Raw genomic sequence first — 13,760 nt, forward strand, 5'->3', positions numbered from 1 at the left:
GGATGACCCAGAGGGATGGTATGGGGAGCGAGGAGGATTCAGGATGGGGAACACATGTATACCTGTGGTGGATTCATTTCGATATTTGGCAAAACCAATACAATATTGTAACGTTTAAAAATAAAATTTGAAAAAGAAAAAAAAATAAATCTGAGTTTGGTGTCTACATTTCATTCTCTGTTTCAAGTTAATTGTTCCTTAACATTCATTCTCTACTGTTTCAAGTTAATTGTCTCCACTAAGCTGTGCATGCCTGAGTGAGGGAGGCTTGATCTCCAGTTCTCATTGGCTGGCAGGGAACAGGAGCCCGCCTCCCTGACCTTCCCCGACTCCAATGGGAATTCCCTCTCTGACAGAGCACCTGGCTGGGTGTGGCCACTGACAGGACTATGGTCTCCTCAGGACCCACTGGGGTTTCATCTTTGGGACATTGTGGGGTTCAGTTCAGGCTGACAGGAGTCTGGTTTCCTCAGGACTTACTGGGATTTCAGCTTTGTGGAATTTGTGGGGTTCAGTTCAGGCTGACAGGAGCCTGGTTTCCTCAGGACCTGCTGGGGATTCAGCTTTGGGATATTGTGGGGATCATTTCAGGCTGATGGAGTCTGGTCTCCTCAGGACCTGCAGGGAGATGGTGCCCTTGAAGGAAAAGGTGAGTAAAATTGGGGAGGAGGTTTCTGTGTGTGTCTGTTGTGGAGTGTGTCTGTCTTCAGAGGACCCAGGACCGTCAGGGCTTTATGTGGAAAGTCATGGGCTTAGTCAGTTTTTGTGATATACGACAGTGTCCAGTGTTGTTCTTTGGTGTGTGGTGTCCATTTTCCCCAGCATGGCTTATTGAGGGGACTGTCCTTTTCCTTCAATAAAAGGGAGTGTATGTACTTGGCTCCTTTCTTGTGAATTAACTGACCATGTGCCTGTAGGTTTATTTCTGGGCTCTCTTATCTCTGTGCCTATTTCTGTGCCAATTCTACACATCTTGTGGTGCCTTTAAGTGCGTAATGTAGATTGAAGTCAAGGAAGGAGATGACACTAGCTTGTTCTCCTTTCTCAGGGTCACTTTGGCTCTTCTGGGTCCTCTGTGGCTATACACAGATGTTAAGGTTGTTTCTGTTTCTGTGAAAAATGTCATTGAAATGTTGGTAGTGATTGCATGAATGTGTATGTTGTTTGGTTAGAATGGATATTTTAATGGTATTTTCACCCACAAGCATGGGAGATGTTTTTGTGTCTGTTCAGTTTAATACATAAATGTCTTGTAGTTTTTAGCTTCAGGTCTTTCAAATCCTTGGTTTAATTCCCAGTTTTGCGGGGAGATGTAGTTGTAAGTGGGATTATTTTCTTGATTTTTCTGAATAAGATCTTTCAGAATAGATCTCTTTACTTTTACAAAGTCCACAATATTTTTCTCTTGTGGACTGACAGCTTGTGTGTTAAAACTCAAAAGTCATGATATATAGACCAAACCCAAGGTCATGTATATTTTCCGTGTTTATGTCTACAATTTGACAGTTTTGAATTTTAAATGCTTGTTAATAAATCTGAGTGATTTTGGTGTCTACATTTCATTCTCTAATGTTTCAAGTTGATTGTTAAGTATTTGGGAGAAGTTTTCAATACTTAGCTCTATTTCAGTTTGAATTTCCATAGTTTAACGGAGCTAGCAGAACTGCCCTCAGGGGGCGGACTCCACTAGGCTGTGAGGGAGACTTGCTATCCATGTTCTCATTGGCTGGCAGAAGAAGAGGAGCCTGCCTCCCTGACCCTACCCTGACCCGCAGGGGAAATTCCCGCTCTGACCAAGCTCCTGGCTCTGGGTGGCTGCTATCAGGAGTCTGGTCTCTTCAGGACCCATTAGGGCGTCAGCTTTGGGACATTGTGGGGTTCATGCTAATGAGAATCTGGTCTCCTCAGGACTTGCAGGGAGGTGGTGCAGCTGAAGGAAAAGGTGAGTAAAATTGGGGAGAAGATTCCTGTGGGTGGCTGATGATGAGGGTGTCTGTCTTCAGAGGACCCAGGACTGTTAGGGCTTGATATTGAAACTTGCGGCTTTTAGTCAGTTTTTATCTGTGGTAAAGGATGGTGTCCAAGTTGTTCCTTGGTGTGTGGTGTCCATTTTTCTTAGCACGGTTTATTGAGGGGATGTCCTTTCCTGGGTGTATGTTCTTTGCTCCTTTCTTATGAATTAACTGACCATGCTCCTATAGGTTTACTTCTGGGCTCTCTATCTCTATGCCTGTTTTTGGGCCAATTCCACACTTTGTGGTGCTTTTAGCTGTGTTATGTAGATTGAAGTGAGGGAGGAAGATGTGTCCAGGCTTTCTCCTTTCTCTCGGTCACTTGTGGCTCCACACAGATGTTGATTGTTTTTGTTTCTGTGAAAAATGTCATTGAAACGTTGGTAGTGATTGCATGAATGTGTCTGTTGTTTTGGTTAGAATGGACATTTTAACGGCATTTTTACCCATGAGCCTAGGATATCTTTTTGTGTCTGTTCACTTTAATTGATGAAGTCTTGCAGTTTTTAGCTTGTGGGTCTTTCAAGTCCTTGCTTAAATTCCTTGTTTTGCAGGTGATGCAATTGTAAGTGGGATTATTTTCTTAATTTCTCTTTCTGGTAGTTCATTATTAATATAGAGAATCACAAATGATCTTGCAATTTTACTGATTTTTTTTTTTTTTTTTTTGGCCATGTGACTTGACTATGGGATCTTAGTGCCCTGACCAAGGATCAAACCCATATCCTCTGCAGTGGAAATCCAATCTTAACCACTGGACTTCCAGGGACTCCCTGAATTCATGTTTTAGTTCTGACAGTTGTTTTGGTAGTTTTATGTGGAAAACTAGAATTCAGAAATCTCATGATTTTGGCTCTATCAGGGTCACATAGCACCCAAAACTTGGTGGCTACTAATATACCCTTCCTATGGTGACTTAAGGAAATGGCAATCCACTCCAGTATTCTTGCCTGGAAAATCCCATGGACAGAGGAGCCTGGTGGGCTACAGTCCATGGGGTCGCAAAGAGTCGGACACGACTTAGTGACTAAACCACCATGGTGACTTATAATACCATGTGGACTCCTACAAGGCAGTTAGCATCACCACTTCAGTTGAATTTGGTCTGGTTAAGTCTTGGCCTCTATTGCAGTGTTTGATGTCATCTCTGATTTTCTGACATGTGACTTACATGGTTTATTGAAAGGTAATTTACTTTTTAGCAAATTTCAAATGTTTCAGCTTTAAATAGCAGTACAAATTTTCTGCATTCACACTAAAACTGCAGTGTTTAACCCAAAACAAGGGTCACTTTCCCAGGTAACCAACATGTAACCCCTAAATGGGAGATAATTATGGTTTCCACATTACAATCCTAACCACAGGACCACTTCAACTTTCACCAGCTGCCTAAGCTTTGTGCAAATATCTTTCTCTATTCTAATGCAGTTTTCTTTTTCTGGAACCATCGCTGGGGCTTTCCCACATGTTAAAAATCTTCATGGATTTAAAGTGTGACCTGGGTGGCTTTTTCTGTATGGTTTCTTTCACTGAGGATGTTTTCAGTGCTTTTCCATGTTGTCACATGTATCATTTTTGTTGTGATTAAAAACATAGACCATTTATCATTTGAATCATTTTATGTATGCACCTCTGTAGCATTAACTGCATTCACATTGTTGTAAAAATGTCCTCACCATTCATCTCCAGAATCTTTTCATTTTCCCCAAGTGACTCTGTAACCGTTAAACACTAACTAATAACATAATGGGTATTATGCTAGCTGAGGTGAAATGTGGGTTGAGGATTATCAGGGTTGCCATAATAAATAAGGATAGTTTTCCTTCTAAGCATAATAGTGAAGTGAACCCGCTCAGTCGTGTCCGACTCTTTGCGACCCTGTGAACTGTAGCCCGCCAGGCTCCTCTATCCATGGGATTCTCCAGGCAAGAATACTGGAGTGGGTTGCCATTTCCTTCTCCAGGGGATCTTCCCAAACCAGGGATCAAACCCCTGGATCAAACCCGAGTCTCCCGCATGGCAGGCCGATGCTTTATCCTCTGAGCTGGGATTGGTATATTAGTAATCCTAATACCTTTATTAGGATTGTAAATTCTATGATAATATTTATATAGACTAAAGACACTTGGGCATTATGAATTTAATCATATAATGAGTCAAAATCATTTTGTTTTAAACTAAACATCATTCAGTTCATTCTAACCCTTTTTGGGTTCATTCATAGGCTAGGCTTACTGCTAATAATAGAATTAGGAAGAGGGCTATGATAAGTATGGTGTTTATATTATTTGTGATGGCCAAGGACGAGGTAAAAGAAGTGCAATTTCTAGATAGAAGAGGAGGAATGTGATGGCTAGGAAACTTTTATGGAGAAGGGAAGATGGGCTGATCCTATGGGGTCAAATCCACATTCATAGTGGCTTGTTTTTTCTGAGTAAACAGTTGGGGGAGTCAAAATGCAATAATAACAATTAATGTGGCTACAGTTAGATATGTCAATAGTGTTAATATTAAATTAATTATTTTGTTTTTGGTTGTACCAAAACTAACTGACTGGAAGTCAAAGGTATTGTTTAATCCTAAAAGAATATGAGCCTCAGAAACAGATAGATACATAAAGGAATAATCATACCACATTTATGAAATAACAGTATCAGCAGATTCAAAGTCAAAATGGTTAGATGTAAAGTGAAATTTTAATTGGCATAAGCAAATGACAAAGGTTGATCCAATAAATACATGTAATCCATGAAATCATGTGGCTATGAAGAAAGTCAAGCCATATACTCAATCTGAAATGGTAAATGATGTTTTGTAGTACTCTGAGGCTTGCAGAGGTGTGAGATAAATGTCAGGATGATTGTGATTTAAAAAAAAAAAAAGCTTGAAGTATATGCTTTTCATTTCCTTCTGTGAGGCTGTCATGGACTCAGATGATTGATACCCCAGAGGCTAATATTACAGAGGTATTCAAAAGTGGGACTTCTAAGAGATTGAGAGGGCAAATTCCTGTAGGTGGTCAACACCTGCCTAGTTCAGGTGTTGAAGTGAGGCTTGAGTGATAAAAAGCCCAAAAGAAGCCTGTAAAAATTCGACTTCTGAAATAATGAAAAGAACTATTCCATATCAAAGTCCTTTTTGAATAATTGGTGTGTGATGACCTTGAAAAGTACTTTCTTGAATGATATCTCATCATCAATAATATATTGTAAGAATATTAGTTAATAGGTCAAGTAGGAGTAATGTTGTTGAGTTAAAATGAAATCATATTAGACCCGATGTTATTAGAAGGGCTGAGAAGTCCTTGTAAGTGGTCAAGGGCTAGGGTTTACTATGTGATAGGCATAGGTTTGGTGGATCATGATGTGTTATCAAGTAAATAAAGGCTTACTAACAGTATAAACACATAGGCTTGAATTATAGCAACAGCAAATTCAAGAATGGTGAATAAAGCAAGGATAATAAATGAAATGAGGGTGGTGCTGATGCTTATTAGTGTCAGAGTAGTTCCTCCAATTAGGTGAATTAGCAAGTGTCCTGGTATAATGTTGGCTGTTAGTCGAACAGCTAAGGATACTTATTGGATAAATAGGCTAATTGTTTTGATACTAACTAGTATAGGGATTAAGGAGATTGGAGTCCCTTGAGGTAAAAAGTGGGCTAATGATGCTTTAGTTTTATTGCAAAATCTCATGACTGCAGTTCCTGCTCGTATGTCTAGATTTATTGATAATTTCGTAGTTGGTGTAAATGAGTGTGGTAACAATCCTAGTAAATTTATTGACCCAGTAAATGCGATTAATATTAGTGCTCAAGTTTGTTCTTTATGATTATGAATGTTTATTATTTGCTTTGATGTAAGTTGGACTAACCACTGTTGAAAAGATATCAGATGATTATTAATTTGTTGGTTAGATGTTTGGAAAAACATGCTCAGAAATATAATGATTAGGATGACAATAGGGAGTCCTATAATTGTTGGGGTAATGAAAGAGGCAAATAAATTTTCATTCATTTTACTTCTCGAGGGGTGTTTTGTTTTTGTGTTTTTGTAGATGTAACTTCTGGGTTTGAGTAATTGTATTTTGAAAATTTTAATTGAAGTATAATAAATAGGATGAGGAACATTGATAAAATAGTAATAAATCATGTTGATGTATCTAACTATATGGCATACCATTAAGGGGACTATTATTTCTCAATCTCCAACCTAAAAGGTTAGTGCTAGCTTAGCTTCTTAATGAATCTATAGTATTGTTGCAGATCATTTTTCGAAGTGTTTTAGCAGTACCAATTCGAGGAAAATTGGTATAAAACTATGATTTGACCCACAATTTTCTGAACATTGTCCATAATACAGGCCTGATCGGGTTAAGAGTTGCTTGATTTAGATGCCCTGGGATTGCATCTGTTTTTAGTCCTAGAGAAGGCACATCTCATGAGTATAGCACATCTTCTGAGAAAATTAACATTCGGGTAGCTATCTCTTTAGATAAAACGACTACTTCTGATAGTCACAATTCTCCTGGCTTTAACTCTGATATTGGAATTATATTGGAGTCAAAATTCAAGTCTTCATAATCTGTATATGCGTAGCTTCAGTATCATTGGTGACCTATAGTTTTTACTGTAAGGGATGGATTGTTAATTTTGTCTATTACGTATAAACTTTGTAAGGATAGTAGAGCAATTAAGATTAAGATAATAGCTTGTAAGATTGTTCAGATAGTCTCTAATTCTTGTGTGTCTATTGTGCTAGTGTGTGTGAGTTTTGTTGTCAGCAAAAGTGAGATAATATAAAGTACTAATGAACTGGTTAAGAAAACAATTACTAATATGTTTTCATGAAAGTGTAACAATTCTTCTATGGTGGCTGGTGTTGCATACATCCTTTATAAAAATTAACTTAAAATGGACCTAGGCCTAAGTGTAAAATACAGAGCCAGAAAACTCTTAGAAGGTAACATAGGAGAAAATCTAGAAGACCTGGGGTTTGGCAATGACTCTTTAGGTACAGCGCCAAAAGCACAATCCAAGAAATATATACTATATAGGTTGAGCTTCATTCAAATTAAAACACTTTGTTCTGTAGAAGACACTTTTGAGAGATGAGATGACGAGTCACAGACTGGGAGAAAGTATTTGCAAAAACATATCTGACAAGAACTATATCCTGAATATCTTTGCCCGTTTGCTGTTGTCAGTATTCTAGAGTTTGACTTTCTAATAGGTGTGGAGTGGTATCTCATTATGTAAATTTACACATTTCTGATGATATATAACTTTGAGTTTCCTTTCATATGCATATTTTTCATCTGTATGTAGCCTTTGGTGTGGTGTTTGTTCAGATCTTTTGTCCATTCTAAAAACTAGATTGTTTCATTATTTTGGGGATCTAAGAGTTCTTAGTTTTTAGAATAGACAAAAGATCTGAATAAACACCTCACCAAAGGCTACATACAGATGAAAAAGATGCATATGAAAGGAAACTCAAAGTTATATATCATCAGAAATGTGTAAATTTACATAATGAGATACCATGCCACGCCTATTTGAAAGTCAAAATCTAGAATACTGACAACAGCAGACTGGCAAAGATGTGGAGCAACAGGAACTCTCATTTTTTGCTGTCCTATTTTTCCTGAGAACAAGAAACATGCTTCTCTTTCTTTCTTCTTATTGTAAAGAGGTAGTCCCTGATGGCTCAGATGGTTAAGAATCTGCCTACAATGCAGGAGACCCAGGCATGATCCCTGGGTAGGGAAGACCCCCTGAAGATGGGAATGGCTACCCACTCTAGTATTCTTGCCTGGAGAATTCCATGGACAGAGGAGCCTGGCAAGCTACAGTCCACGGGCTCACAAATAGTAGAACCCCATGGTTGTTCGACTATTTGAGTGACTAACATTTTCACACTAAAATATAGTATAGTGCTTAAACAAAAGAACTTGGGGGTCAAATTACATAGATTTGAATGCCAACTTGAGCACTCCTTAACTGCATTATGTTTGGCAAGTCATTTAACTTTTCTCCTCATCTGACAGATGAGGACAATAAAATCTAAAGCAGAAAGTTGTTGAGAAAAGTAAGAGTTATAATAAATACCTTAGCTTTATTATTGCATCCCTGCAGTTGGCCAGTGTTACCTCCCCAGGAAGACTTAGAAAGTAATTTTTCTTTCTTGGAAAAGGAAAGGTCTTGTCTTCTGATTAAAAAAAGATTATACACATGTGATAAGAAGCATTTGTAGGGTAAAATGTTGTCTTGTAGCCTTGAAGTCATATTAGAGTGAAGAATTTTGCTACCTTCTTTTCTAACTCTGAAACTTTGCTCTCTCCTGAAGATTTGAAAACATTAAAGTCCTCATAATCTAGTGTGTTCTTCCCAACCCCAAAATTGTTCAAATTTTTTCTTAATGATCTGCTCTTGCAGAGAAAAAAATCACATGTTTAGATTTCATCGAGTGGATAGATATGGTTGTTCTTAGCTATGACTGATAGAAGTAAGAAAATAGTGGATTATGAAAGGAAACTTTGAAGTCATAAACAGATGGAGGTATTTTATAAAAAACCATGTACTTCCTGTTTCCAAACTCCAGGACACTAATTTAGATCTCAGGTGGCTGTGGGCAGATATGATAGGGAGAAATATGATCCTAGAGATAGAACTTAGCAGAAAGGACCAGGACAGGGAATGAGGAGGCTCAGACACCAGTGTAGCTTATGCTCTGCATTAATCAAGTGGTCTCAAGCAACTCATGTCAGTTCTCTGAGTCAGAGATACATTAAGGCTGGATTTCTGGGAGGATTAAATCATAATGTAATGCACATAGACATGACTTGAAAACTGTACAGAAAAAATTTAAGGCAATATTATTTTTTCTTTAAGAACCTATTTCTTCCTATCTAAAAAATGGGCAGAGGTAATTTTTTTTTTTAACAGAATATGCCTTCTCTGTGTGAGACTAAACTACTATTACTACTATTATAACAGTTATAATTCTTGTTTTCTAACTTTCAGATTCCTTTTCTATATGTTCACTCATTCTGCACATGTCCTACATGCTTTCTGGCCCCCTAGCCATCACACATATAGCAGGAAGTTAGTTATCTGTTTAGTTATCTGGCTTCCCTGGTGGCTCAGAGGTTAAAATGTCTGCCTGCAATGCAGGAGACCTGGGTTCGATCCATGGGTCGGGAAGATCCCCTGGAGAAGGAAATGGCAACCCACTCCAGTATTCTTGCCTGGAAAATCCCATGGATGGAGGATCCTGGTGGGCTACAGTCCATGGGGTCGCAAAGAGTCAGACACGCCTGAGTGACTTCAATTAGTTATATCATCTAATTATGTTTAGAACATCTTCAAAGGGAAGATTTACATAGAACCACTAACTTTTAATCTACTCCAATCTCTTTGCATCATTACCCTCCAAATCCTGAAAGATGATGCTGTGAAAGTGCTGCACTCAATATGCCAGCAAATTTGGAAAACTCAGCAGTGGCCACAGGACTGGAAAAGGTCAGTTTTCATTCCAATCCCAAAGAAAGGCAATGCCAAAGAATGCTCAAACTATTGCACAATTGCACTCATCTCACACGCTAGTAAAGTAATGCTCAAAATTCTCCAAGCCAGGCTTCAGCAATATGTGAACCGTGAACTTCCAGATGTTCAAGCTGGTTTTAGAAAAGGCAGAGGAACCAGAGATCAAATTGCCAACATCCGCTGGATCATGGAAAAAGCAAGAGAGCTCCAGAAAAACATCTATTTCTGCTTTATTGACTATGCCAAAGCCTTTGACTGTGTGGATCACAATAAACTGTGGCAAGTTCTGAAAGAGATGGGAATACCAGACCACCTGATCTGCCTCTTGAGAAATTTGTATGCAGGTCAGGAAGCAACAGTTAGAACTGGACATGGAACAACAGACTGGTTCCAAATAGGAAAAGGAGTTCGTCAAGGCTGTATATTGTCACCCTGCTTATTTAACTTATATGCAGAGTACATCATGAGAAACGCTGGACTGGAAGAAACACAAGCTGGAATCAAGACTGCGGGGAGAAATATCAATAACCTCAGATATGTGGATGACACCACCCTTATGGCAGAAAGTGAAGAGGAACTCAAAAGCCTCTTGATGAAAGTGGAAGTGGAGAGTGAAAAAGTTGGCTTAAAGCTCAACATTCAGAAAACGAAGATCATGGCATCCGGTCCCACCACTTCATGGGAAATAGATGGGGAAACGGTGGAAACAGTGTCAGACTTTATTTTTCTGGGCTCGAAAATCACTGCAGATGGTGATTGCAGCCATGAAATTAAAAGCCGCTTACTCCTTGGAAGGAAAGTTATGACCAACCTAGGTAGCATATTCAAAAGCAGAGACATTACTTTGCCAACAAAGGTTCGTCTAGTCAAGGCTATGGTTTCTCCAGTGTCATGTATGGATGTGAGAGTTGGACTGTGAAGAAGGCTGAGCACCGAAGAATTGATGCTTTTGAACTGTGGTGTTGGAGAAGACTCTTGAGAGTCCCTTGGACTGCAAGGAGATCCAACCAGTCCATTCTGAAGGAGACCAGCCCTGGGATTTCTTTGGAGGGAATGATGCTAAAGCTGAAACTCCAGTACTTTGGCCACCTCATGTGAAGAGTTGACTCATTGGAAAAGACTCTGATGCTGGGAGGGATTGGGGGCAGGAGGAGAAGGGGACGACAGAGGATGAGATGGCTGGATGGCATCACTGACTCGATGGACGTGAGTCTGGGTGAACTCCGGGAGTTGGTGATGGACAGGGAGGCCTGGCATGCTGCGATTCATGGGGTCGCAAAGAGTCGGACACAACTGAGTGAGTGATCTGATCTGATATTCCCCTAGTCTCAGTATTAAGCTTCCCTTGTGGCTCAGCTGGTAAAGAATTTGCTTGCAATATGGAAGACCTGGGTTCGATCCCTGGGTTGAGAAGATATGCTGGAGAAGGGAAAGGCTACTAGAGAATTCCATGAGCTGTATAGTCCATGGGTTCCCAAAGAGTTGGACATGACTGAGTGACTTTCACTTTGGAGAATCCCAGGGATGGCGGAGCCTGGTGGGCTGCCATCTATGGGTTCGCACAGAGTCGGACATGACTGAAGCCACTTAGCAGCAGCAGCAGCAGTAGTAGCAGCTCAGACAGTAAAGCACCTGCCTGCAATGCAGAAGACCTGGCTTTGATCCCTGGGTCAGAAAGATCCCCTGGAGAAGGAAATGGCAACCCACTCCAGTATTCTTGTCTGGAGAATTCCAAGGACAGAGGAGCCTGGCAGGCTATAGTCCATGGGGTTGCAAAGAGTTGGACACGACTGAGCGACTAACACACAAACACACAATCTCAGTCTGCTGCCTGGAGACAACTTGGAGACATCTAACCAATGATTTTGCCTGTCAAAAAAATATTTGTGTAGCTGGATTGGTTGGTAACTCTGGATGCTTCTAATGTTCTAATATTCTGGGTGCCAGAATTGTGTCAGGCCTGAAAAGTCGCACCAGAAGAAGCCTGCTCCCCCAATGCTGTGCAAGATTTCTTTGCTTAAGTCCCCAAACAGCTCTTCTTCTGCCTGAATCTCACAGATTTTATCTTGAACAGATCCCACTATCCTTCTCTCCACTGTCTTTTCATGGAAAACAAAGCTTAAAAAACTGATAGAGAATAGACATTTTATTTCCTCTTAGTTTTGCTTTTTCTTTACATTTCTATACTCTGCCAATTTTTTAAACATAACATACCCCATGCATATTAAGGAAAACAGACACTTGAGAACAGAACTGCTTTGGGAGAAAAGTATATTGTTACACTAATAGTAGAAAAGCCCAAAATATTTTGTTATAAACATGTATATCATAGATACAAATATACATACACAATTATACTCAAGAAAGGTGATTTTATTATTATTTTTTTCTTTAACTGGTGTAATCTCCCTCACAAGCCCCTTCCTTCAATCCTCACTCCACTTAACCAGTCTTCAAGTCAGCTTGAATTTGTTCATTAATGATATTCAAATTAACCCTGGATTAAATGATTTATTTGTTAAAATATTCAATGAATTCAGAATTCTTTTCTTACTCATAGCTTGTTTATTGTTTAATATTGTTTCTTTTTGTTTGATCAGTGCTCAACCTTTTGGATTCTTCTGCTTTCTCTATTTTTCAAGATGGCAACTGGATATATGAGAAAGTCAGGTACCGTTCCCGCACCCCCACCACCACCCCCCAGGCAAGATGAAACCACAGGTCTGGGTGTTTCCTGAATCATTTATGGTATTTGTGTTGCACCTGGTCTAGTCCTGTTCCTATTGAGATGACAAGGTACAATTAATTGTTTTGGTCTTTAGAGGTGTTATACTCAGTTCAGCAAACACAACCATTCAGTGGTAATCACTTATCAATTTCTTTGTTAAGGATGTTTTCTCTGAATATAGAATTCTGATTGACAGGTTTTGGCATTTAAAATTATTTCAGATATTATTTCATTGTCTTTCTTTCATTTATTTTATTCTTCCTTTTTTTCTCTCCTTTATTTCCTCTCTTTTTCTTTCTGCCTACACCACCTTGCCCAAGATATCTTTATATTTTTATAAAGATCACCATGCTGCTGCTGCTGCTGCTAAGTTGCTTCAGTTGAGTCTGACTCTGTGCAACCCCATAGACGGCAGCCCACCAGGCTCCCCTGTCCCTGGGATTCTCCAGGCAAGAACACTGGAGTGGGTTGCCATTTCCTTCTCCAATGCATGAAAGTGAAAAGTGAAAGTGAAGTTGCTTAGTCGTGTCTGACTCCTAGCGACACCATGGACTGCAGCCTACCAGGCTCCTCCGTCCATGGGATTTGCCAGGCAAGCGTACTGGAGTGCCATTGCCTTCTCCAAAAGATCCCCATATTATCGTGGAAAATGCAAAGTCAGCACTGGGAAGTATGTTTGGAGAAAAAAAGAATAGAAGAAAAATTGAAAAGATCAATTTTTCACTGGAGAAAATAGTTCAAATGGAAATACTTGGTTTGGTATAGGTAGCAAGAGTAAACTTAAGGTGGGATTTTCATTTTGCACCAATTCCATTAGAGTTTATGAATTCCAAGTCAGCCTTAATTCCAAAATGTGAACTCATTTGCCTCCAATAGACTTCTGAATATCATGGTTATTGGATGAAAAATGAGGAGGCCAAGAATATTCTGACTACAGTCTTGTTTTATTTTTACTCCCCACACTTCAGAATTTTGATTCTTTAATCTCTTTGCAATAATCTTTTTCCAATATGGAATTTCTTATGAAAAGTGAATGGACATAAATTGCATAATGCATCATTTTTTTCTGGCTGTTTTCAAGATTTTATTTTCTTATTTTTGGATCCCAATAACTTGATTATGTTATATCAAGGTATGATGTTCTATATGCTTATCCTGGTTTAATTTGATGAGCCTCTCAAATCTATATATTTATGTCAATGCCAAAATCTGGGAAATTTTTGGTCCTTATTTCATCAGGTATTTTTCTGTCTCCTCCTCTCTATTTAATTCTGAAAAAGTGAAAGTGTTAGTTGCTCAGTTGTGTCTGACTCTTGGCGACCCCATGGACTGTAGCCCGCCAGGCTCCTCTGTCCATGGAATTCTCTAGGCAAGAATACTACAGTGGGTAGCCATTCCCTTCTCCAGGGAATCTTTCTAACCCAGGAATAGAACTTGAGTGTTCTGCACTGCAGCAGGATTCTTTACCATCTGAGCCA

The sequence above is a fragment of the Bos indicus genome, chromosome 24 (genome assembly GCF_029378745.1).
Source record: "Bos indicus isolate NIAB-ARS_2022 breed Sahiwal x Tharparkar chromosome 24, NIAB-ARS_B.indTharparkar_mat_pri_1.0, whole genome shotgun sequence".
NCBI lineage: Eukaryota > Metazoa > Chordata > Mammalia > Artiodactyla > Bovidae > Bos > Bos indicus.